General features: G+C 39.4%; 1 protein-coding gene across 2 annotated transcripts in view; it reads right to left on the reverse strand.

The window, feature by feature from the left end:
- Positions 1-1,060: 1,060 nt before the first annotated feature.
- KDR (kinase insert domain receptor) overlaps positions 1,061-25,081 on the reverse strand; it is a 73,315-nt gene continuing 49,294 nt past the window's right edge. Inside the window, exons 31-33 of one of the 2 annotated variants that reach the window (XR_013828089.1) lie at positions 22,973-23,078; positions 12,175-12,199; positions 1,061-1,166 (exon numbers count right to left, since the gene is read on the reverse strand). The gene's annotated coding sequence lies outside the window, so the exon portion shown is untranslated. The remainder of the gene's footprint in view (positions 1,167-12,174; positions 12,200-22,972; positions 23,079-25,081) is intronic. The other variant, XR_013828090.1, reaches the window with a different exon arrangement.

Here is a 25,081-nt window from a genome sequence, read left to right on the forward strand (position 1 = left end):
GGCTCAAGTTCCTCCACTGTCATTAACATCTGTATGACCCTAAACAAGTCATTTGTCTTCTCTGAATCTCAGTGTCTTTGCTGTAAAGGAGAAATAATCATAGTTATCATATTACTATTAATATTACATTACACCGATATATGATACGTAGTATGTTATTTTATTATATTAACAATATTATGTCTCATCAGCCTGCTATGAGGAGCCAATGAGATAATGTTTGTGAAATTGCTTTGCAAGGGGTGAAAAATAATTAAAATGGAGTATTTGGAAAAGTAAATACTCTTTCATTCCTTTCTTCTTTCTGATGCAATTTTTGACAGTTTTGTAAACCCATAAAACCGGCAGAATACACACGGACACCATCTCCCATCGATTTATTCTGTCCCAGCTCTCCACCACTTGGCCTCCTAGGCCACCCTCCCGGTGGCCAGCCTGTACTCCCATTTCTAGCTCCAGTTTCAGAATGACTGCCTTTGGAGAATGGGGTTTCTCAGGAAGAGTATTGCACAATCAGAAAACGTTGATCTGCCAAGGCTGTAACATTTTTTTCCTGGAGCCTTTTCAGGAATGTGTCACAGGAGGTGGGGGAGATGGGCCATGGAACAGAGAGTACTAGGCACCAGCCACCAGGTAATAAAATGTCCAAGCATTCCTTTACAAAATCTAATGAAGACATCAATCTTCATTAAGTCAAAGGGTCTGGGGTCCACAGCGGTGAGATTCACTGAGCCGCTTCAAAAAGCAGGAGGAACAATGACCAAAATGCAGGCCATAGAGCAAGAGACAGTGAATTCTAGAACTCGATGATGTCTGTTTTCAACAAGGGTTGAATGTGCCAATAGCTATTATCACTAAACATGAGCCCTGAGCTCAGTGTGATGCCAGAGCCAGCTTGCACCAAATCAAGAGAGCCAGTTCTTCATGGCTCTTCCCGACCCCATGCTCGGGGATGTCAGGTTGGGAGCGGGTAATCAACCCAGGTGGCAGTATTTACACCACGGAAACCAGCAGGTGCCACCAATAGGGTCCCCCACTCCCCACCCAGAGAGCCAGCTTACCGGCACACCATTGCTTAAGCTTGTATCCAAATGTCAACAAAACGTCTGGAATCCTGAAATAGCTTTCAGAAGAGCAATGTTGTTCCTGAATTTCCGTGTGAACCACTGGAGGGAAAAAGTTTGTGTATATAAATATAACAAATCCTTTGCTTTCAGATCCCAAATCACCTTCCTCATATAGCCTCTCTTTTCCTTCAGGCTGAATGTGGAGAGTGGCTACCACTGAACTGAGAAAAACCTGAGTCACCGTTACATCCTTGGCATTGTCCACTTGATTGTTTTTTTCCATGAGTGTTTCCCAGGCTCTAACCTCCATCGGTACAGAGGACCGATGGGACAGCAATTATTCTGCAGGGAGTACACCCTCAGAGCTTGAGGGATCCTGTAGAAAAGCAGGGGCAAGATGCTGCTCTCTGCTTGGAGGGAGTTTGCAAAACAGATTGGATTCAACTGAAAGAGGCCAATCTTAGGAGAAGAACATCATTTTCTTCTTTCCATACCAAACCATAGGATTAATGAAGAATCAAGGGGAATAAAAATGCAAACATGCACAATATTCACTTCCACAGACTTTTCTTTCACTAATGTCTTTGTGGCTGTAGCTGGTGATTTGCACCACTCCTTCCCATAACTTACCTAGAGGCTGAAAGGAAAAGGAGTGGGGAAGAAATTAGCATTTACAGAGCACCAACTCGCTATCAGGTCCTAGAGTGTCTTATCTAGTTAACACAGCAACCATGCAAGGAAGGTACTATTACTTCCATTTTTTCAGAGAAGGAAAGGTAAGAATTATCTAAGGTTACCCAGCTAATGGATTTGGGAGCAGGAATTTAAATACTGGTCTCTGACTTTAGATTTTGAGCTCTTTCCACACTTTCTACTACTTTATTGACCCACGGAAAAACAAAGCCCAACTGTGGAACCAGTTCTGGAGACACAGGTGCAGGCTGAGTCTGGTCCCTTGGGGCTGGCCTTCCACAAGGATACACATTGGATTGTCTAATGAGGGAAAGCTAACAGACATTCAGGTGCAGGACTTGCCATTTCTCAGGGGCAGTTTTGAGACAAACACCAATTCTTTGTTGTCGTGCTCACTGAAGATGTAAAATAGGAGAAGAGCATGGGAATCAGAGACAAATGCTGGACAAGGTTTTTAAGAATTTTTTTTTCAAGCTCCTCTGTTCTATAGCCTAAGTAGCCAACTACTCCCAACTTAGCCTCAAATTACCACCTATGTTCTTTAAAGAAAAAAAAGAAAAGAATGTCTTTTCCAGTAATTTTACACTGGGAGAAATACATGACGGTCTTACCTATAGACTTGGCATTGGCAATTGTGCATCATTTTGTGTCATATTGCAGGCTAAGGAATGTGACACACTCCCTTTGGTTTCCTGGGATACACCCCAACAAAGGACTTTGTTTTTTCAGGTTTCAGTGATAAATATGTTACTGATACTCATACTTTAAATTCATAGCGTATACCAAGTCACAACTCAGTGAGGTTAACAGACAGTTTTCTTTTTAGATTTTGGATGAAGTGGCAAAGAGATACTCCATTGATTTCTGCACACTACACCTTTACACACTTGAAAACAATAATTTATGCTTCTTCTAAATCTTCTTTTCGCCTGGGCAATGACCTCATTTAATAGGCTTTTTATATTTTGGATTATGCAAATAATAGATATTCAAAAGTTAAATAATGAAAAAATTCTAATGTAAAATGATATAAAATAGGATGTTATTTTAATTGTTAGTGCACATCTTAACAAGAAATGATACCTTAGGAATTTAATGTTACCCCAATTTTTTAAATATACTAAATTTTATATACAGTTTTGTGTAAAGTATTTAAAATTTTTTATTGTGATAACCTAAAGTCTGGCAGGAGAGAGAGGGAGAGAGAGAGAGAATTATGTATGTGTTAAGTTATGAATATGCTCAGTTGAAAGTGCCTTTATGACCTCCAGATGGAAAGGTATGCAGTGGATATATGGGTCTGGAACTCAGGAGGAAAGTTTGGACTATAAGTATAGTTTTGGAATTTATCAGTATATAGACGGTAACTGGAGTCGTAAGAATGGATAGGATCATCCAGTAAAAGTACACAGACTGAGAAGAGGATAGGGTCTAGAGCTAAACCCAGAAAATCCCCTACATTTAAAATCCAGGGCTGTTCAGATGCCTAAAACCACCCAAATACTTCCACCACCTCGGGGCCCATTCCAGTGGGATTCTGTCTTCTTCTACCTGCTGGGTAAGTTCTGACCCAGAAAAGAGGCTTCACTGATATTTCAGATCATGTTGGATTCTTTTCTACACCAATGCGAAAGCTGCATCATGGGAGAATTAACATTTTAAAAAAATGGCACGGGAGAACTCACACTTGAAGTTAGGACGTAGGAGCAGTCAAGTGATGCAAATCCAAAGATGACTCAGTTATTAGAATTACCAGACCAGGACTTTAAATCAACTATTGTGATATGTTAAAGAAGTTACTTAAAAATATGGATATAATAGGTAAAAATATGAAGCATTTCAGGAGAACAATTTAAACACTAAAAAATAGAAAATATAAAACTGAAAAATATAATATCTAAGACACTTGGGGCTTATAAGTAGCATTTAGACACTACAGAGGAGAGTGAATGGGGAGATAGAGCAATAGCAGTTGCTCAAATTGAAGGAAAGAAAGAAAAAAGATAGAAAAATGAATAGATTATCCATACCATGAATAATATCAAGTTTCTAATGTACATGAATTTGAGTATGAGGGGGAGAGAGATAAGCAGGCAGAAAAACATACTTGAAGAAATAATAACTGAAACTCTCTAAATTTGATGAAAACACCAACCCATGGATCCAAGATATGCAACAATCCCCAAGCAAGATAAATACAAAGAAAACCCCTTCTAAATACATGATGTCCAAATTGGTGAAACATAAAGAGAAAGGGAACATCTTAAAAGCCACCAGAAAATAAGACATACATATAGGAACAATGATATGAATGATAGCTGATTTCTCATCAGAAACTATATAAGACAGAAAACATCACAGAAGACAAGACAGAAAACATCTCAGAAGACAATGCAACACCATCTTTAAAGGAAATAAACTGTCACCATAGAATTTTATATCCAACTAAAAACATTCTTCAAAAACGAAGGTATGGCAATTTTTGGTGAATTAAATTCAGGGATTAGTACTCAGGAGTACTCGTCACAAAAGCAGAGAATCTTAGCTCACACCAAAGGAAGAAAATAGAGAAAAAGTATAAATTATATGAATACACACACATACACACATGTGCCAACTATATGCTGCACTTCTCCAAAATCTATTCGGTATCTGCACATTTACTGTATATTAGCAGTAAGACCAGAAATGAGCGTAACGCTCTGTTTACAAGGCACAGAAAAGAGACCCAAATATGGAAATTACTAGCAATGAGAATGGGGAAGAAAGACTACAACAAGGAATGTAGATGATATTTTTGTTTCCTAGCTATGATGCCAAATATTGAACTTTCAACTTGAGACAAGGAGGCCATAAAAAGTTGTATTAGTTTCCTAGAGCTGCCATGACAAAGTACCAGAGACTGAGGAGGTTAAACAACAGAAATTTACTCACTCACAGGTCTAGAGGCTAGAAATCTGAGATAAGGTGTCAGCAGGATTGATTTCTTCTCAAGTATCCCTTCTTGGTTTGTAGATGCCATGTTTTCCTTTTGTCTTCACATGGTCTTCTCTCTGTGCATGTCTGTGTCCTAATATTTTCTTTTTATAAGGACACCAGTCATAGTGGATTAGAGCCCACCCATTTGACCTCATTTGACCTCAGTTACCTACTTAAGGGCCTTATCTCCAAATACAGTCATATTACCAGGTACTGGGGGTTAAGACTTCCACATATTAACTTGAGCAGGACACAATTCAGCTGATAATAGAAGATAAGAGTAATTTAAGCAAGTAAGTAACTGTTGTTTACAGTGAGTTGCTTAAGGATATGAATTTACTCAAGTAAAACAAGAAGAAATTACATAACACTGTACGTTATACAAAGATATTAAATTAATCATCATAACATCCTGTGAGATGGGCATTAAAAAAAAAAAAAAAAAACGAAGGTAAAGTAAGGATATTTTCAGATGAAAGAAGGCTGAGAGAATTTGCTGCAAGCAAATTTATACTACAATAAGTACTAAAGAAAAATTTTCAAACTAAAGAGAAATGATACCAGATAGAAACCTGGATATACAGAAAGTAAAAAATAATGAAGAAAATAGGTAATGGGAGCTTTAAGAAGTCACCACTCTGTGCTAAAAACTGTAAAAAGCTGAAGAAACTGGAAAATCAACAATTCTTCTTAGACTTCTCTGTCAGAGAAGTGAGGTCAAAGGTCAAACTGTTGCCCCTCGAATTGGAGAAACAAGTGAATACAGAGAGTCACAACTTATTGGAGCAGAAACTCACAAGTAGGAATTTCTGTGAGAACCACTACCTGGGCAGAAAAACCTGAACTGTAATTGACAAATTGCTGGAGGCTGAGTGTGGACAACTCTGAGAGTTCTCAATGAACAAGTACAATTTGAAACTAAAAACACATTTTCTTGCCTTGTAAAAAGGCATCTATTTGGCTTTTAGTACAAAATAACTCAGAGAAGCAGAGAAAGCCAGTTATTGAAAAAAATTCCCTAACAAATTTTAGTCACAGTCCCTGTCTTTAGCTTGGCTTAGAAAACACGAAACTACAAACCACCTAATATCTGCCCTTTTGAAGAAATCTTATTTAAAGAAAAAAAAAAAGAAGAGGGAAAATAAAACAGTCCCTGAAATACAGCAGTTGGTTTTTACAGGGCCCTGGAAGCTTGCCTTAATCATTCTGGTGAAATGGAAGACATGTGGTCATTGGAATATGGCCATCTCCTTGTTTTATGCTAGTAATGATTTTCATCTGAAGGGAAGATGATGGCCTGGGCACCATTTGATGCCCCTGATGCAATCTGAGACATCAAGGTCAAGTTGCCCCAAGTCTTCCATTCCATATCTTCACTGAACCTCCCCCATATACAGTCTCTTGTCACTGGATGATGAGTGAATAATGGACTCATCAGGGTAGAAAGACACTTCATTGATGGAGCCAGCATGGCTGGGCAGCTTATACAAAATCCTCGTGCTTCTGATATCCCACATAAACACAAACCTGTTGGCCGAGCCAGCTGCTATCTTGCTTCCATCAGATGATCAAGACCATCTCAGAAGATTCTTTTGAAAGTGGTGCACATTTTTTTTGAAATATCTTATTATTTACATTATCACCCTCCAAAATCAAATACTTTCAGATATAACAAAATATGTACAAGATCTATATGAGGGAAACTACAAAATTCTGATGAACAAAATCAAAGAAGAACTAAATAAATGGAGAGATATTCCATGTTCATGGATAGGAAAACACTATATTGTCAAGATGTCAGTTCTTCTCAGCTTGACCATAGATTCAATGCGATCCCAATCAAAATCCCAGCGAGTTATTTAATAGATATTGACAGACAAACTGATTCTAAAGTTTACATGGAGAGGCAGAAGACCCAGAATAGCCAACACAATATTAAAGGAGAAGAACAAAGTTGGAGGACGGATACTACCCAACTTTAAGACTTACTGTAAAGCAACAGTAATCAAGATAGTGCAGTATTCACAAAAGAATAGAAAATGGATCAATGGAACAGAATTGAGAGCCTAGAAATAGCTTTCCAAAGATATAGTCAACTGTTCTTTGACAAAGGAGAAAAAACAATCCATTGGAGCAAAGACAGTTTCTTTGACAACTGGTGTGGGAACAACGGGATATCCACATGCAAAAAGAAAAGGCTAGACACAGACCTTCACGAAAATTAACCCAAAATGATCACAGACCTAAATGTAAAATGCAAACCTATAAAACTCTTAGATGACAACATAGGAGAAAATCTAGATAACCTTGGGTATGGCAATGACTTTTTACATATAACACCAAAGGCATGATCCATGAAAGAAGTTGATAAGCTGGACTTCATTAAAATTATAAACTTCTTCTCTATAGAACACAGTGTCAAAAGCATGAGAAGATAGTCCACAGACTGAGAGAAAATATTTACAAAAGATACATCTGATAAAAGACTGTTATCCAAAATATACAAAGAACTCTTAAAACTCAACGATAAGAAAAAACCCAACATGATTAAAAAATGGGTCAAAGACCTTAACAGATACCTCATTAAAGAAGATATACAAATGGAAAATAAGCATATGAAAAGATTTTCCACATTGTATGTTATCAGGAAGATGCAAATTAAAACATCAGTAAGGTGTCTTCACACCTATTAGAATGACCAAAATCTGAAACACTGACAGCACCAAATACTGACAAGGGTGTGGAGTAACTGGAATGCATACATTTCCGGTAGGAATTCAAAAACAGTACAGTCATCTTGGAAGACAGTTTGCCATTTTCTCACAAAACTAAACATATCCTTACCACACAATCCAGCAATCATACTCCTTGGTATTTCCCCAAAGGAGTTGAAAGCTTACGTCCCACAAGAATCTACACACAGATGTTTATACTAACTTTACTCATCATTGACAAAACTTGGAAGCAACCAAAGCGTCCTTCAGTGGGTGAATGGACAGATAAACTATGGTACATCCAGACAATGGAATATTATTCAGTACTAAAAAGAAATGAGCTATCAAACTATGAAAAGACATGGAAGAACCTTAAGTGTATATTACTAAGTGAAAGAAGCCAATCTGAAAAGGCTACATACTGTGTGATTCCAACTATACAACATTCTGGAAACGGCAAAACTGGTGACAGACCAGTGACTGCCAGGGGGGAGGGGACACAAGGGATGAACAGGCAAAGCTCACAGGAGTTTTAGAGCAGTTAAAATACTCTCTATGATATTATAATGATGGGTGTATGTCATTATACATTTGTTCAAGCCCATAGAATGTACAACACCAAGAATTAACCCTAAGGTAAACTCTAGACTTTGGGTGATTATGATGTGGCAATGTAGATTCATCCTTTGGTAACAGATGTAAAATTTGGTCGAGTGATGTTGGTAATGGGGAGGCTGTGCATGTATGGGGCAGAGGGTATATGGGAAACCTCTGTACCTTCCTCTCAATTGTGATGTGAACCTAAAACTGCTCTAAAAAAATAAAATCTTAAAAAATCTTCAGAGAGACTCAGTCATAGGGGTGGTCCCACACTTCTGTGAGTTTTACTTCCAAGAGTTTTACCAGGCCTTCATAGTAAACAGTGGAGAAACCTCTCCCAGTGCTCCCAGCAGGGAAGTGGAAAAGGAACCATTTTGAAATAGGCTAGAGTATTCTGTTCTTCTTAACAAGGACTGTGCTCAAGAGAAACTATTTGATCAAAACCCAACTTCCGGGGGTTCTATCAGAGCCTAACATACACAGGGAAAGGGAAATATCTAACTCTAGCCTCTCCAGCCATACTGTCCTACCTAAGGGATGAGTGGGGAATAAAACTCAGAAGCACTGATGAAATTCACTGTCCAGGGCACAGGCTCACCAAAAGACTGCAACCTAATCACAGGATTGTGGAACACTTTCCCTCTTCCCACACCTTACCACCACATTACTAAAGGCATATTTACTGCAGTTCCTTTACACACTACATCATGCCCACCTTTCAACAAAAAATTATAAGGCATACTAAAGGGCAAAAAACTACAGCTTGAAGAGATGGAACAAGCATCAGATCCACAGTCAGATATGACAGGAATGCTGGAATTATCAGACGAGGAATTAAAAAAACTATGATTGGGCTTCCCTGGTGGCGCAGTGGTTGAAAGTCCGCCTGCCAATGCAGGGGACACGGGTTCATGCCCCAGTCCGGGAAGATCCCACATGCTGCGGAGTGGCTGGGCCCATGAGCCATGGCCGCTGAGCCTGCGCGTCCGGAGCCTGTGCTCCGCAACGGGAGAGGCCACAGCAGTGAGAGGCCCGCGTACTGCAAAAAATAAATAAATAAAAACTATGATTAATATACTAAGGCTTTAATGGGAAACGTAGACAACATGCAAGAACAGATGTATGATATAGGCAGAGAGGTAAGAATTCTTAAAACTAATCAAAACAAAATTTTACAGACAAAAATTTTATAAAAGAAATGAAGAATGCCTTTTGATGGCATTAGTGGACTGAATATAGCCAAGGAAAGAATCTCTGAGTTTGAGGATATGACAATAGAAACTTCCAAAAGTGGAAAGCAAAGAGAAAAAAAAGGACTTAAAAAAACAAAACAGAGTATCCAAGAACAGGCATAACTACAAAAGGTATAACATACATCATGGGAATCATGGAAGGAGAAGAGAGAAAGGAAAAGAAGAAATATTTAAAGCAATAAGGACTCAGAATGTTCCCAAGTTAATGTTAGACATAAAACCATAGATCTAGGAATCTCAGAGAACACCAAGCAGGATAAATTAAAAATAAACACGAAAACAAAAACCACACCTGAGCATATCATATTCAAACTTCATAAACCAAACATAAGCAAAAATTCTTGAAAAAAACATTCATGTATAGCGGAGCAAAGATTAGAATTACATCCAACTTCTCTTCAGAAACCATGTAAGCAAGAAGAAAGTAGAGTGAAATATTTAAAATGTTAATAGAAAAAAACCTACCAACCCAGAATTCTGTACCTTGTGAAACTATCCTTCAAAAGTAAAGGAGAAATAAACACTTTCTCAGAAAAACAAAAATTGAGGGAATTTGTTGCCAGTAGACTCGCCTTGCAAGAAATGTTTAGAACTTCTTTGGAGAGAAGGAAAATGATATTGGTTAGAAACTCAGATTTACAAAAGGAAAGAGCATCAGATAATTAACAAGTGAAAGTAAAATAAAAACATTTATTTTTCTTACTATTAGTTTATCTAACAGAGAGTTTGTTCAAAATAATAATAGCAATAATATGTTCAGTTACGAATGCTTATATACATAAGCATATACACATATATAAGCATACATATATACATATGCTTATATATAAGTGAAATGAATGACACCAATGATATAAAGGACAGGAATATTCTGTTATTATACATATGAAAAAGCCAGAAGAATACTAAATAATCAGGAATTAGGAATATTAGGAATTAGGAATATTCTGTTATTAGGAATAGGGAATATTCTGTTATTATACATACCCAAAAGCCAGAAGAATACTAAAAAATACCCAATTTATCCAAAAGAAAACATGTAAGCAAGAACAAACAATCAGATGCAACAATTTGAAAATAAACATAAGATGGTAAGCTTAAACCCACTTGCATTAGCGTTAAAACATGGCTGCAAATTCTTTGACATCCACTCCATTAAAAGTTGGAGTCCATCTCTCCTCCCTTGAATCTGGGTAGGCTTGTGAATGCTTTGACCAATGTGACTTTTGAGTCTAGGTCACAAAAGTTCACGCAACTTTGGCCTTGTTCACTGGAACACTCGCTTTTGAAACCCTGAACCAATATGTAAAAATTTCAACTACCTTGAGGCTGACCTGTGGCTTAGTCATAAAATGGAATGCTACTCAGTGACATAAAGGAATGAACCACTAATACACAAAACAATATGATCAAAACTTAAAAATATTATGCTGAGAGGAAAAAGCCTCACAAAAAGAGTATGTGCTATACTACTCCATTTATACAAAATTCTAGAATAGGGAAAACTAATCTATGGTAGAAAAAATCGAACTGTGGTTGACTTTGGTGGGGGTGGGAGTTGGCAGAGATTGATCAGGAAAGGCATGAAACAACTTCCTGAGCCTGATGGTACTGTCCTATATCCTGAAAGAGGTTTGGGTTATACAAGTTTATGAATTGTCAAAATCAGTGTATATCCTTAAGATAAATTAAGATTTATTTTGTTTGTATATTATATATCAAAGAAAAAACTGCAAACAAATACTGAACACTACTTAATGCTATGCAAATCGAAATGTTTATAGGGAAGCATACTGATGTCTGCAATTTACTTTGCAATGCAATAAAGAAAAGATGCATTAATGGATGGGTAGAGGGATGCATAGGTGAATAGATACACAATAAAGCAAATATAGTTAAACGTTAGTGGTAGACTCTAGGTGGAGGGTGTACAGGTGTTCACTATAAATTCTCTCAACTATGCTGTAGCTTGACATTTTTCATATTAAAATGCTGGACACGTTTCCAAAAAAAGGGGAGAAAAAACTTTTTTAGAAAAGGGGAAGGGGACAGGAGGGCAGGGAATGAGTAGTTAGGGAGTTGCTCCTTCTTCTTTGCTGTGATTCTTGCTTTATAGATAGAAGAAATTGCTTCTATAAAAACTGATTAAACCAAGATCCCAGTAGAATGTAATTTTACAGGATATCTATATTAAGTGGTTTTCAAATCCTTCCAGAATCGGTCGGAAATGCCCAGGTTCCTGAAGTTGTAGGAGAGTTCCTTGCCTGAATTTGCCATGGCCTGTTCATGGTTGGTGGCCTGTTTGGGACTGAGCTGGGGATCCCCAAATGCAGCACGCCTTGCTTCCAAAGATGCTCAGACTGAGAGATCTGTTGAGAGGATAAGGTCTCCAAATGGACATCTCAAAGGATCTCATTATTCTAAAACAGCTCAAAGAATGTTTCCTACATGGTGCTAAAAGGGATATAAGGGGGAAAAAATCCCCTGTACTATCAACTCCAGGGAGGCAGAGATCTATGTATCTTGCTCACCATTTTTTCTCCAGCATTTTAGTACAATGTATAGCACAAAGTAAAGCCCGGTTAAATATTTGTTGAACAAATTAATGAATTGAATGTTGTTCCCTCCTATTGGAAATCTTGGAGTAAATTTCAAAATTCATGATCCACACATTTCAACTGTCCTCTCTACTCAGCATCAGTGGAAACAACTTCCAGCAAAGTCTTGCTAAAGAACAGAATTTTATATCTTTGCCAAAACGGTTAATAGGTTTTTCCAGTAAGAGGACAACCAAGATGAAAATTACTACTGCTACTATTATTTATTAAGCAAGTGCTATAAAGCTAGGGGCTATGTTAAGCACCTTACCTTGTTGCCAATCCCTGCAATAAGCCTGAAAGGTAAAAATGGGATGAGAAAAACAGTGCTTAGCTAAGATAAATAATTTACCAAACGATATGCTGCCTGACTCCAAAGCTTACTTACAACACTTATCACAGTATAAGGTGCACGTGCTCTGTGCAGAATAACACATAAATAAATGTAGAAGACCATTATCTAGTTAGGTTGCTTTTCCCCATGTGCATATATGGAGAATCTACTCTTAGCAAACGCCCACTGCACACCATGGGGTGTGTGTGTGTGTGTGTGTGTGTGTGTGTGTGCGCGCGCGTGTGTGTAGTAACTGCCTAAACAATTAAAAGAAGGAAGGAAGCACATCCTCCCTGGCCTTTGGCCTCTCCCTTCCTCACCCTCTAGTAAATACAAGTCTGTCCAAATCAGAAAGCTCTTCCTACCTCTAGTAGAAATAGTTACCCCAGCATTATTATTCTCTACCCAACAGTTTTTAAAAAAATATCTGTTCTCATGAAAGGATGCTCCTGGGGGTTTGTTGTTTCTCCATGCCCTCAGTGGACACTCCAGAGCCCTGTTCCTCTCTCCAGTGAAGGTCCATTTGAACCCTGGACATGTACAAACGATCCTGCTTTGATCACAACCATTCCTAAATAATAGCACAAGAATAGCACCCATACAGGGACATAGAAACCATAGATCTGGGGAAGAAGCACATCCTGCAGAGAATCAGGAAGTACCAAAGATTTGTCTTCAGTGCAATCCACCATTCCTTGCCAGGGTCCCTCTACTCCATGTTGAAAACCTTCCTACCCAGCTGGAGCCTTGTCTAGAAATGAATACCTACTAATAACATGGGACTGAGTTAGGACATGGGATTTCTAGGCCACAGTCACAATGTCACAACTAGACTCATGTTACACAGGTTCAGTATTAGAAGTCAGAGTTCTATTCCTGAAAACACATCATATCATTAGATACGAAAATTGATCAAAAATTAAAATTAAATTAAATTCCTCTTATATTTTCTTTTTAATATGAGGTATATCATAATTCAGAATACTGCATAAGATTTATATCTACAGTTAAAATAATAATTATGTCAATATCCATCTTGATACCCAAATCCCAAAACAGATCCACTTCTGAAAACAATGACCTAATTCAAGAAATTGAATATAGCCAGTATTCCAGGGGCCCCCTCAGGACACTCCCGAATCACATTCTTTATGAAAAATCTTTTTTCACATATTGGAATAGATGGACTGCAGACCTCATCTTTTTTCTGGATAAATCTTCAACTATAAAGCTTGGGTATTCTTCATTGCTGCATGCTGTCTGGAACATTTTCGTTGCACATGTGACTTACAGAAATGTCTTTAAAAAGAAAATGCTGGGTATGCTAACTTCATTCTCTTTTCTCTTTTTCCCTTTTTTTTTCCTCCTTCATCTCCTTCTTCTTTCCTCCTTAAAGATCACTGGAGACCATCTTTGAGGCTGCCTACCACAACTCATTTGACCCTTGCATGATTTGTGAGAACTATTTAGACCACAAGTCACAGATAAGGAAATGAAAGCACAGAAATGTTAATTACCTTAATGCAATACAGACAGCTAAGAGATGAGAGATGTGAAAGAAAAATCAAGGAAATCTGGAAGATAGGACAAAAATCTCCAATCTCCAATCCATCTAATAAAAATTCTGGAGAGAATAGAGAGTAGAAGAGAGGCAATATTCAGAGAGATTATAGATGAGAATTTTCTGGAGATAGAGAAATAAATGAGACTTCAGGTTGAAGGAGCACACAGGGTCCTGAGCAATATAAATAAACATAAATCTACACCTAGGCTCGTTGTAGTAAAACTACAAACATTAAATTCAAAAAGAAAAAACTTAAAGCTGCAAAGGAGAAAAACCAATTATATCCAAAGACATGGCAATTAGACAGACAGCAAACGTCTCATCAGCAAAAATAAGTACCAGAAGATAATGAAATAATACATTCACAGTTATGAAAAAACTGTGAAGAAAGAATTGTATAACTGGCTAACCGATCATTGAAGATGGAAGGTGAGATAAAGCCATCTTTAGACTAACAAAGGTCAAGGAAGTTTTTAATGCATCAATCCTCATAGAAAAGAATGTACACAAGAAGAAATTGAAAACAGAAGAAGTGAATGCATAAAGTAATGGTGAACACAATGTTGGTAATATGTTATTAAATCTAAATAAGGATAAAAAAATTTTAAAACGAAAACTAATTTTAGAGAATTTAAATTCCAGTTAACATGAAGGTGAAGACTGGGACAGTTTAAAATTAATGCATTCTAAATTCCCATATTATTTGAGAAGAAATTAGAAATAGTGATTAATGTTTTGCTTTGTTCAGAACAGGTGGATTTTCTTATAGAGCATTGTGTTTTTTTTGTTTTGTTTTGTTTTGTTTTTGTGGTACGCGGGCCTACTCACTGTTGTGGCCTCTCCCGTTGCGGAGTACAGGCTCCGGACACGCAGGCCCAGCGGCCATGGCTCACGGGCCCAGCCGCTCCGCGGCATGTGGGATCTTCCCAGACCGGGGCACGAACCCGCGTCCCCTGCATTGGCAGGCGGACTCTCAACCACTGCGCCACCAGGGAAGCCCTAGAGCATTGTTTCTAAGTATACCTTTTACATAAAACAACTTTCATGTCTTCTAATTTAAAAAATAATACTATCATGTAGGCATTACACGATGAAGCTCAGGCAGGATATATAGCTTTTCAATGCTTCAAAATCTGATGAGATTTTACATTTGTAAAATCAATATACTTTGAATATTTCATACTTGTGCGAAAAGATTTAACTTTTATTTTGAAAACTCTATTTCCCCAAAAAAGAAATTAAATGATTACGGGTTGAGAGTTCATTATGAAAAAAGTTTAACATTTTGAAAGGCATAAGTGAAACTTTTACAAGCTATAATCTGGAATGGGAGTCTGAACACCTCAGCTTTCTGTGTGATCCTAGGGAAACCACTTTAACTCTCCGGACACTAGTTTCCACATTGAAAAGTAAGAATTAGATGATCTCCAAGAACCCTTCCAGTAATGTGTTTCTAAAGCATTTACTCTTATAAGTTTACTGTTATCAAGGCTGCTGCCAGTAACATTTTTGTGCAGATAGCCTTCTCTTACTTTTGTTTAGTTCAGATTAATTCCTCAGTATAAATTTCCCAGGAACAGGATTAGTAGATATATAAATATTTTTAAGGCTTTTGATACAATGGACCAGATACATTTTCAAAATTGCTTTCCTAAGGCATTGTACCACTCATATCAGTTGATAAACTGGCAGTAGTTATTAAAGGCTTTAAAAATGATCTTAATCTTAAGTCTGCCACTCCACCTCTAGGAATAGATCTCTAAAAGAAAGAGAAAAGTGACACAATTATGTTTATCAAATTAATATTTTTACATTTATAAATATTACATATAATATTTTTACATTTATAATGTAAAAAACATGAGAAAAACAATAATCAAACAACAGGGGACTGGTTATTACACATTTAATAATGGAATACTACGTGACCATCAAAAATCAAGATTTAGAAGAGTATTTACTACCATGGGGAAATGTTCACAGTATATTTTCAGTGAAAAAGCAGACTTACAAAATACCATGCATATTATTATCCCATTATATCCTTACATATCTATCTATGTATATATATGTAAAATATACACACATATATACATAAAATATGTATGTTTTGTATTATTAATATTTGGTTTCTAATCATATATATTCTAAATATACACATATATTCTAAATATATATAACATATATATTTAAAATACGTATGTTAAAACCAAGTAATAATAATGTTATTAGGTAGAAAGTAATGTGACTTTAATTTCCTGAATTTTAAAAATGTTGTACAAAGAACATATATTAGTTTTGTGACTTGGAAAAAAAAAGCAGTAAAAAGAAAAATAAAACCAAACAAGTCACTCCAGTTCACCTCATCACTCACAGTGAATGGCTCCCTCATCCAGACTTCATTTTCCTTCATAACAAACCCAGTTTATTCAGGCACAAGGTCCTGTGCTTCATGGCAAAGCCATGGGCTTCGGCCATCCCACCCTTGGTTCCAAGGGCTTCCTGATTGATCTAAGGATAATCCCATCCTCCTTGCCAGTGACTGATTCAGAAATGGCCCGCTCTGACCAATGAGCCATCAGGTGAAGTCCAGGGTATAAGTGGGGATCATTTGCTTGTCTCTGAGAGACAGCCCCACGATGACATGGTTTCTCCTTTTCTTTCTCACACTGTCACGTTTGGACCAACCACAACCATCTTGCTTTCTGTGTGACATTGAAACTGCCACTGAAGATCAAAAGCCAGAGAGATGGAAATAACCTGGGTCTCTGGTGGCATCGCAGAGCTGCTAAAGCCAGCTCCACCTCCAGACTTGTTGTTATGTGAGGTAATACATTTTCTTATTGTTTAAAACAGTTTTTCTTAACTTTCACTGTATATCAGAATCTCTAGGGAGTTTAGAAACTACTGATCCCCGGGTTATTCCAAGGTCAAGTCAAGGTCTTCAGGGGCAAACCCATCTGAGTCAGGGTTTTCTGTTCGTTACACCTGAAAGCACTTTGACAGATAAAGACACTTTTGCAGACATCTCCATTGTTGTTTCTCTTAAACTTCCAAGGCAGGGATTTGCTTTGGGGTTTTCTCACATTGATTCCTCCTGGGCTGAGGTCTTTGCCTCTAAAGTGCACCATTACTGACGTCTGTTTCTTGGGGACGTAACAAAACCCATCCAAAGCCTGTTCCATGTGATTTTGCATATTTGTAACACGTTAACGATCAAGGATGTGGATGAACCTACTCAGTCATTCCGAAAAGTGTTTATGTTTTCATTAACTATTTTGTGACAAGTTACCTTTAACAAAAGTTACACTATATTTTAGTAAATGTTGAGTTTAACTATCAAGTGAATACAATATTTGAATATCTTATGTTTTTGGTTGGTACACTGTGGAAGGTATAGGGTGCTAGAATCTTCATACGTTCCACTCTTATAAATTGCCAATAAGCTTCAAAAATATTTTTCATGCAAGTACATTTATAAAATCACTCTTAGCAAGGAAGCTGTTATAAATAGTACCTGCTTAAAAGAGTTCAACAAGCTCTTGGAAATGAAATCTTCCAGAGCATCAATTCTCAACACAGACCATCAAAAGCACCATATTGGAACAGTTGGTGGGTACAGTAGAGGGGGAAGAGAGAGGGAAACACAGGTATCTCGTGAGATACATAGTGAAAAAAAAAATCACAGCCACAAATAAGAATGACAGCTTTCAAACTGACCCACCACTCTACCTAACCAGGCCCTAGGAAAGCAAACTGGTGTGAGGAGGGACAAGCTTACACCTTTCAGGGACTAACGCTTCCTAGGGATGGCTGTACAATTAACATGAGCTGCGGGCTGCCAATAAAACGTAATAAGCTGGGCCCACACGAGGGCAGGATCCCTGCGGGGACCCAGTCAGGCCCACCACACTAATGGTGGTTTTCGTGCCATTAAACAGCAAGTATGTTAATAATTGTGGTGGTTTATCTCAACACTCCCTGCTGCTTTCAGTGCTTAACTCAAATACAATGTTCATCAGCTTTTGTTAGTAGCAAGAGGGAGAGCTTTATCAGAAAATGTAAAGATCACTTTGTGATTATTATTTCACCTTGGGGCAAGCCTACCCTAAGTGTCCCGGCACGGCTCCTGGTGGGACATTATCTCCTGAAGGTCCTGGAAATGAGTACCACAGTATTTAGATTTTCGTCCATGCCTGCCCCACTCCACCACTGCCCCCATACTTTAAAAAAAATTTAATACTGGGCTGACTTAAGTCACACCAAATGGCAATTGATAAGACACGGAGTAAGCTGTGTTCTCGTCTCGGCATAGCCTGGCTGACCCGATCACCCTCTACTCCACTCCCACCTGGTTCTTGCTGGCCACAGAGCCACTTTCTGTCTTGCCATCCTAAGTCTACTGCACAGACTCTGTTATCTGGTGCGCCAAATGCTCAAGGCAGTCACGCTGTCCCCCTGTATGCACTCAGCACTTTACATACAGTGCAGGGTCCAAGGACGCCCATGGAATAAGAATCCCAGCAGGTTGTGGAGGTCGGTAGTGGGCTGAGACTAACTTTCAATAAAGTGCCTGGTAGGAGACCCTCTTGTCATTTAAGAGAAATCAACAAAGCTTCCACTTAGAGTGAATCGGTCCCTAGGAATCTCCCCTCACAAGTCAGTGGGTGGAAGGTGCAGCCAGCATCTTAAAGAGAGCAGTGAGGGCTTCCCTGGTGGCGCAGTGGTTGAGAGTCCGCCTGCCGATGCAGGGGACACGGGTTCGTGCCCCGGTCCGGGAAGATCCCACATGCCTCATGGGCCCGTGAGCCATGGTCGCTGAGCGTGCGCGTCCGGAGCCTGTGCTCCGCAACGGGAGAGGCCAAAACAGTGAGAGGCCCGCGTACCACCAAAAAAAAAAAAAAGAGCAGTGACATCATTAAGCAGTCACATCACAGTCTGCCGTGGCAGGAAATGCTCATTGGAGTCTCAGATCAGACATTGTCAGTGTTCAAATATTTCTGATTGGAAGCTGCATAGAGGAGACCAGGAGAGAAAGAGAATGTCACCTTGAAAACATGTAGTCTGCCACCCACCCAGCCTTGAGCATCTTATCCTGCCCGGGCACACAAACTCCAGAGAGCCTGACAGTTGGAGTGCTAGCTGGCCAATTCAAAGGAAAAGAGACTTTCCTAGATTCTGCTTAGAAATCCAGAATCTTAACTTGATTTCCTCAGCATCCCACCCCAACTGTTGGTTATTCTCCTGAAAAACCCTGTCTCCATAAAATTGGAAGACACTCAAAGACGTAATTACAAGCGTTTTCACCGATTGCTTTGTTCTTACACCATCTCAAAAAGTTCCCAAACAACATGAAGTTAACTATGACAGAAAAGCCCCATATGAGTTTCTGAAGGTCAGGCTAAATCAGGCTGATAAAGAGAGGGGATAGAGAAGATAGTATTGTTACGGGCGCTACCAACATATTTTTCTAATACATCTTATTTTGGGTTGGTCTTGATACCAGTTGGAGTCTGAGGAATGGCACATTTCTCCACAAGCCTAGTGGAGAGAGGTTTCTAACAGGTCCTAAAATATTGACTTTGAGTTTCAGTGCTTGAATCAGCTTCTGGGATTAAAATCTGGATCCACTATTTCTTACTAACTGTACCATTTTGTACAAATAGGTTAACCTGCCTAAACTTCAGTTTCCTCATCTGTAAATTGGTGATAACATTAGCACCTAGCTCAGAGGGTTGTTATGAGAACTATATTTATAACTGCTTAGTACCCTGCCTAGCACAGACTTAAGTTCTTAATTTATCGATGATTACTGTTGTTGTTATTATTACTTCTATGAAATCAATGGAAGTTAGGAGGAGGTGCCATTGGTACACAAGGTAAGGGCCGTTTAGTAGCTATTTGCCCAGAAATGAGACTTACAGTCTCCTTCCTTCTGACAGATGCAGTTTTAATGGCCTTGCCAGGCATCCAGCTGACCATTCTGGAGGGGCACTCAACCTTCACCAAGCTCACCTGGCAACCTAGCGCTGTAGTGCCAAACCCTGAGTTAGCGGGAAACGCCGAGCCAGCTGGCTGCCACGCTGGGCCTTGACAGGACTTCAAAGCCTCCCTCAGAGGTGACTCTATAGCCCTCCCAATATTAGGGAAACAAATGGTCCTTCGTGGCCACGGCTCCCTGGGGTCCTTCCTCCTCAGGAGGCTCGTGGTTGCCGAAGCTGCAGAAAGTTCAGCCTCCTGACCCATCATCGGTCACCATTCTAATGATCTGGCAGGAAAAGATACCTGCCCTCGGTCCCCCTGGGGTGGACTCGCAGTAATTTATGAGCCAGCAGAGCACCCCTTCCTCGTGACTTAATATGCTTAACAGCTAATTGCATCTGTGTAGGGATTACACTTTACATTGTGCAGCGTTATGGAAACAAACCCCGGGCTTCCTCGGATTCCCTTAAACAGCTCCTTATCTCAGAGAGGGAGATCCTTATCAGGGCCATATGTTAGAGGGCCTGGACTGTTTCCAAATGACCCCAGGAGGGTCTGGGGCCTAATCAGTCTGCAGGCCCAAAGAGGGGCCTTGAACAGAGTCCCAACCTGAACCAGCTGGGAGGCCAAAGCCAAGGGAGGAGCTTCCTCCCTGCCTTCTGTCCTCCATAAACCTGTCAAAGGCCAAGCTGGGGCCCAGATGACCCACATCAGCTCCTCTGCCCCGGTGACCAGGGCTTCCTGTGCTGACCTTCATGCCACGTGGAGCTCGAGCGAGCAAAGCCCAGGGGATTACTGAGCACCTTATCCAAAGTCAAAGCGAAGCTTTTGCCCTTCCAGGGGTGCTGTAGAAGGAATCTTTTGGTAGTAACTCTTGGCTTTCTAACTCACAAGCTAGCTAAGCCCCTCCAACCCCCGAGGGAACCAGTCAACGCTACCGCCTTCCTTTCGCCAGGACGGCAAGGTAGGCCCCAGCCGGAGAAACAACTTGCTTCATACACAATTATTGCAAAGCTTGGGAGATTCCTGCCTTGGCAGACACAGAAAACACTCCTTCCCCTGGGTTACAACAATTTAGTTAAAGACCGAGTCTTAAGGAACTCCTGGGGGAGGCGGGGCCGCCAAGTGTAAAGAGCAGGAAATGTCTCCCAGCGTGAGGAGCCGGGAGCCAGAAGCCAGAGGGGCCCTGCTGGAGTTTTCCAGCCTGTGACTCACGGGGCCACTTCCCTGCTGAACCCGGCCTGCACTCCGGCTCCTTGGCCACTGTGTCTCAGAGCCTCTTCCTGTCTCCAGTCCACCCAGGCCCCTGAACAAAGCAGAAGTCTGGAGTCCACGGCAAACTCTAAAGTGTTGTGTATATATTCGGGCGTCATCTGTGGAAGCAGCTATTTTGAAAACAAAAAAGTAACTTCCCTGCCCTCAGAAGAACTTGGTGAGCTCTTAGAAGTGTCTACGTTAACAATTTGAGACTGAAATCTTGATTACCACCTCTTGCAAAAAGAAAGGAAGACAGAGTACATTCTTTTTCATTGATTCATAATAATAGGTAAGGAACTTATTGAGCACTTATGTGCCAGGCACTCTCCTAAGCCCTTTACATCCATTATTTTATTTAACCCTTATGACAACCCCTGTATGGTTGTTATCTCCATTTCATGAATGAGGAAACTGAGGCTCAGAGAGGTCAGTAACTTGTACGTGATCACACAGCTAGTATATGGTAGAGTCAGGATCCAAACCCGTCTGTCTTACTCAAGCACCCAGCTTCTTGGTCTCTAATATTCTGGGCTGAAACAGGACTTGGAGGCCATCTGAGCCAACTGGTACCCTGATCCTCAACTCTTATAACTCCTCTCCAACATCCTTACAGAACAATCTCTACTTACTCCAGGGAAGGGAGACTCTGCGAGGCACAAAGGAAAGAACACGTGATTGGGCATCAGATGACCCAGGGTCTGCCATTCTCATGGTTTGTATCCATTGGTCTAACTGCCCTTTGGCAACACAAAAGAAAGAGCACTTTCCATGGAAGCTTCCTCATATATTAAAAGACAGCCCTTGCATAACCCCTTAAACCTTCTCCAGTCTAACTAGTTCCAGTTTGCCAACCATTCTGTATGTAAGACCATCCCAGTCACCCTCCTGTGGGTGTGCTACAGCTTGTCAAATTATCTCTTAAGTGTGGTTCCAGGAATGGAGAGTCAGAATCAAGTTGGTCTAATCAGCAAGGAGACTGGGCGGACAAATCCCTCCCTTGATCTCCCCATATTTACACAACTTAAAATTTCTTTCACCTCTTTGGAAACTCCAACGTACCCTGAACATGTAGTCAACAAAAGCCCTTAAGGTTTTTTTTTTTTTTGCTCTTGCTGGTACCTAGGAAACCAAGCTAAAATGCCAAAAATCAATTTGCTGAGAGCCAATTGGCTAAAATTCTATTTACCCAATGACCGATTTTATCATTGCATTCCACAGATATTGAGTACCTACTACTGTCCAGACACTGTTCTAGACACTAGAGATAAAGTAGTGAACAAAATAGACAGAAATTCTTGTCTTGATGAAGCTAACATTCTTAGTATAATGGAATTGCTCCAGCCACTTTTGAGTTCTTATTGCTTTGAATGTCATTTCAATAATGCCTCAAATGGCATATGAGACTTCATCTTGCATTTCTAGCAGCAGTTAGTAAGAAAAAGTCAGCATTTCATATCATTTTGATTAGTCTGGATCCCTTGACAGAATTTATATATCAATGGCAAATATATAATACAATTTTATGCTGAAATTGATGAGTTTGAATGACTCATTGAAAATGATTAAATGTATTAATGGGAAATGTAAGCCTATGTCCATCAACTTTTGAAGAATTGAACTTCCCATAAAATTCTGTTTTGAAGACAGAGTGAAAACCAGTCCATTACAACTTCACAGAAATCTTCACTACAAATGGCTGTAAACTTTATAGATTATTCTTGAAAGTTGGTGTTTATTGACAAGTTTAATTTGATGAGCTCATCATTGGGCAAACCGGTCATCTGACAAACTGATTTTTAGCACATTGGTCATTGTCTAGCTGATTTTTGGCAAACTGATACTTGTTAACCAATTTAAAGTTATTGCTAAGCCATGGTGCCCCATCCCAAAATTTGTGCAGAAAAACTGAATTAAGTTATTTGAGTCACTGACCAGTGAGCTTTTACTGAATCCTGACTCTATCACACTGCAATCTTCCCAGGTGCTTGTCATCCAGCAATTTGTTCTTCATGCTGAGTCCTTATGCCAGTCTTCAAACCTAGGGAACCAGGGACAGCAGAAAGTACCATTGGAGACCTCCAACCGGTTTGTCAATGGTAAGTTAATTAACAATCTTTGAGAACTATCATTCAACAAGCTATAAACCTAACTTCCCTATCCCCAGCAGCATAAGAAAATAGCTACCTTTATTGAATACTTCCCACTTATCAGGTAGTATGGTGGCTATTTTACATACGTATCTCATTTACTTCTTATCCAGCTAAGGAAAAGAAGACTCAAAGAGGTTAAGTAACTTGCTCAAGACCATACAGCTAGTAAGGAACACACTTTCTTCCCTCTGGAAATCAGACGTTTATTGTAACACTAAACTTTTACATTTAGTCAAAGTGGATTTAGCTTGTAGATAAAGCTGCCTGAAAGATGGAAATATTTAAGCCAACATATATTAACTAAGACACTTAAAGGTACCAGGTCACCTTCATATGTATCTTTTTTTTGGTTGGTTGATTTATCAGATGAGTCAGCTCACTGCCTTCCACCAGGAGAGAGGATCCCATTCTGGTTCCCATCCCAAATGGGAACATGTCCCCAAGGTATAAGTAGACTGGATTCCATCCCGGCAAAACCTTGCTTACCGGGGCTTCAAATTTTAACTGCCAGTCTTCACTTGGAACCTGGTGATAACAGCACCTAACACGAGGGCCCATTACAAGGATTTAATGAGGTAAAGTGTGAGGAGTGCATAGCTCAATGCCTGGCATATGGCAGCCGATCAACGATCAAGGTTATTTCTCTGTCCTTCAGGCTACTCAGGTCTGAGTGACTGCAGAGCTACTTGAAATGTCTATCACCATGAAACAGAGAAACATAATGAAAGTTGAATCCATGATATATATCTATCTAAAAATTCTATTACCATGACTAAACTTGTTCTAATATATATGTCATCCAAAATTAATACTTATTGGTACTTCTTTTTAAAGTGAACATTACTAAGTAATTCTGTAAGATTGGACTCAGGAATAGTTTCTGGCATGACATCCCCTTGTCTTGTTCATCAGTCAGAGAAGGAATAAGCTCTCCTGCAGTGCAAAAGACTACAAGAATGAAAGCTGGGCAGAACACTGAAATTTACTGATGAATGAGGTTGATAAAGGAAGAATGAGGATCTTTTTTTTCTCTTCATGACAGGTCCTCAAGGCAATTTGCCAACCATATTAGACAGGAGCAGGGGGAAAAGGCACAGCAATAGATCATGATCTATTCGTGGTGATTGAACTAAAAGAAAATTCTGTTTCTATTGACTTCAAGTATATGCTGCTTAAAAGATTCTCAAGGTGGTTTATACAGGAGTACACTTTGATTTGTAAAACAGATGTATTCATGAAGTGTTGCATGCTACTCGACAATATTTTGAAATACCCAAGGGGAAGTCATTATACACTTAGAACAATCCCTACTGAAGAATTCCTAGTAAAACTAATGGCAATGGTGGAATTTATTCTTTCCGTACTTTGGATTTTCATCCACTGGAAAAGTTTAAAATGTAGAACAGTAGCATAAAGGTCAAACAATGTTACTTATGACAAAACAAAAGATTCCTTCTATGTTGCCATAAATGCCTGCCAACATGGAATTCTTCTGGGTGCATTAACAGAATCTCCTCTTGCTTTACAAGTGAAATGCAAATTCTTCAAGGTGAGGTGAACCAGACCAAGAAAAGCCTTTCCTCAGCCTTCTGTCAGAAGGCTTCTTATCTGGTTTTTCCCATGAGCATCCTGACTCTGAAGTCAGGTTAAGCGTGGAATCTATACCTAGAAGGGTTCTTGAACTCAGATCTTTATTCAAAAATGACTGAATGAAGAATGACCAATAATTAGAACTACGCTCAATTTGTTAAAGGGGTACCATAAGGATATGTAGAGAGTTCTGGAATAAGATGGGAGTTCCTCCTCTCTAGGGTTCTGCTGATAACCTGTAACCCCAGCAGCCGAGAAAACGGTTTTGACCACTGTCTGCTAAGGTGCCTGGCACATAGTA

The sequence above is a fragment of the Stenella coeruleoalba genome (genome assembly GCF_951394435.1).
Source record: "Stenella coeruleoalba genome assembly, chromosome: 4".
NCBI lineage: Eukaryota > Metazoa > Chordata > Mammalia > Artiodactyla > Delphinidae > Stenella > Stenella coeruleoalba.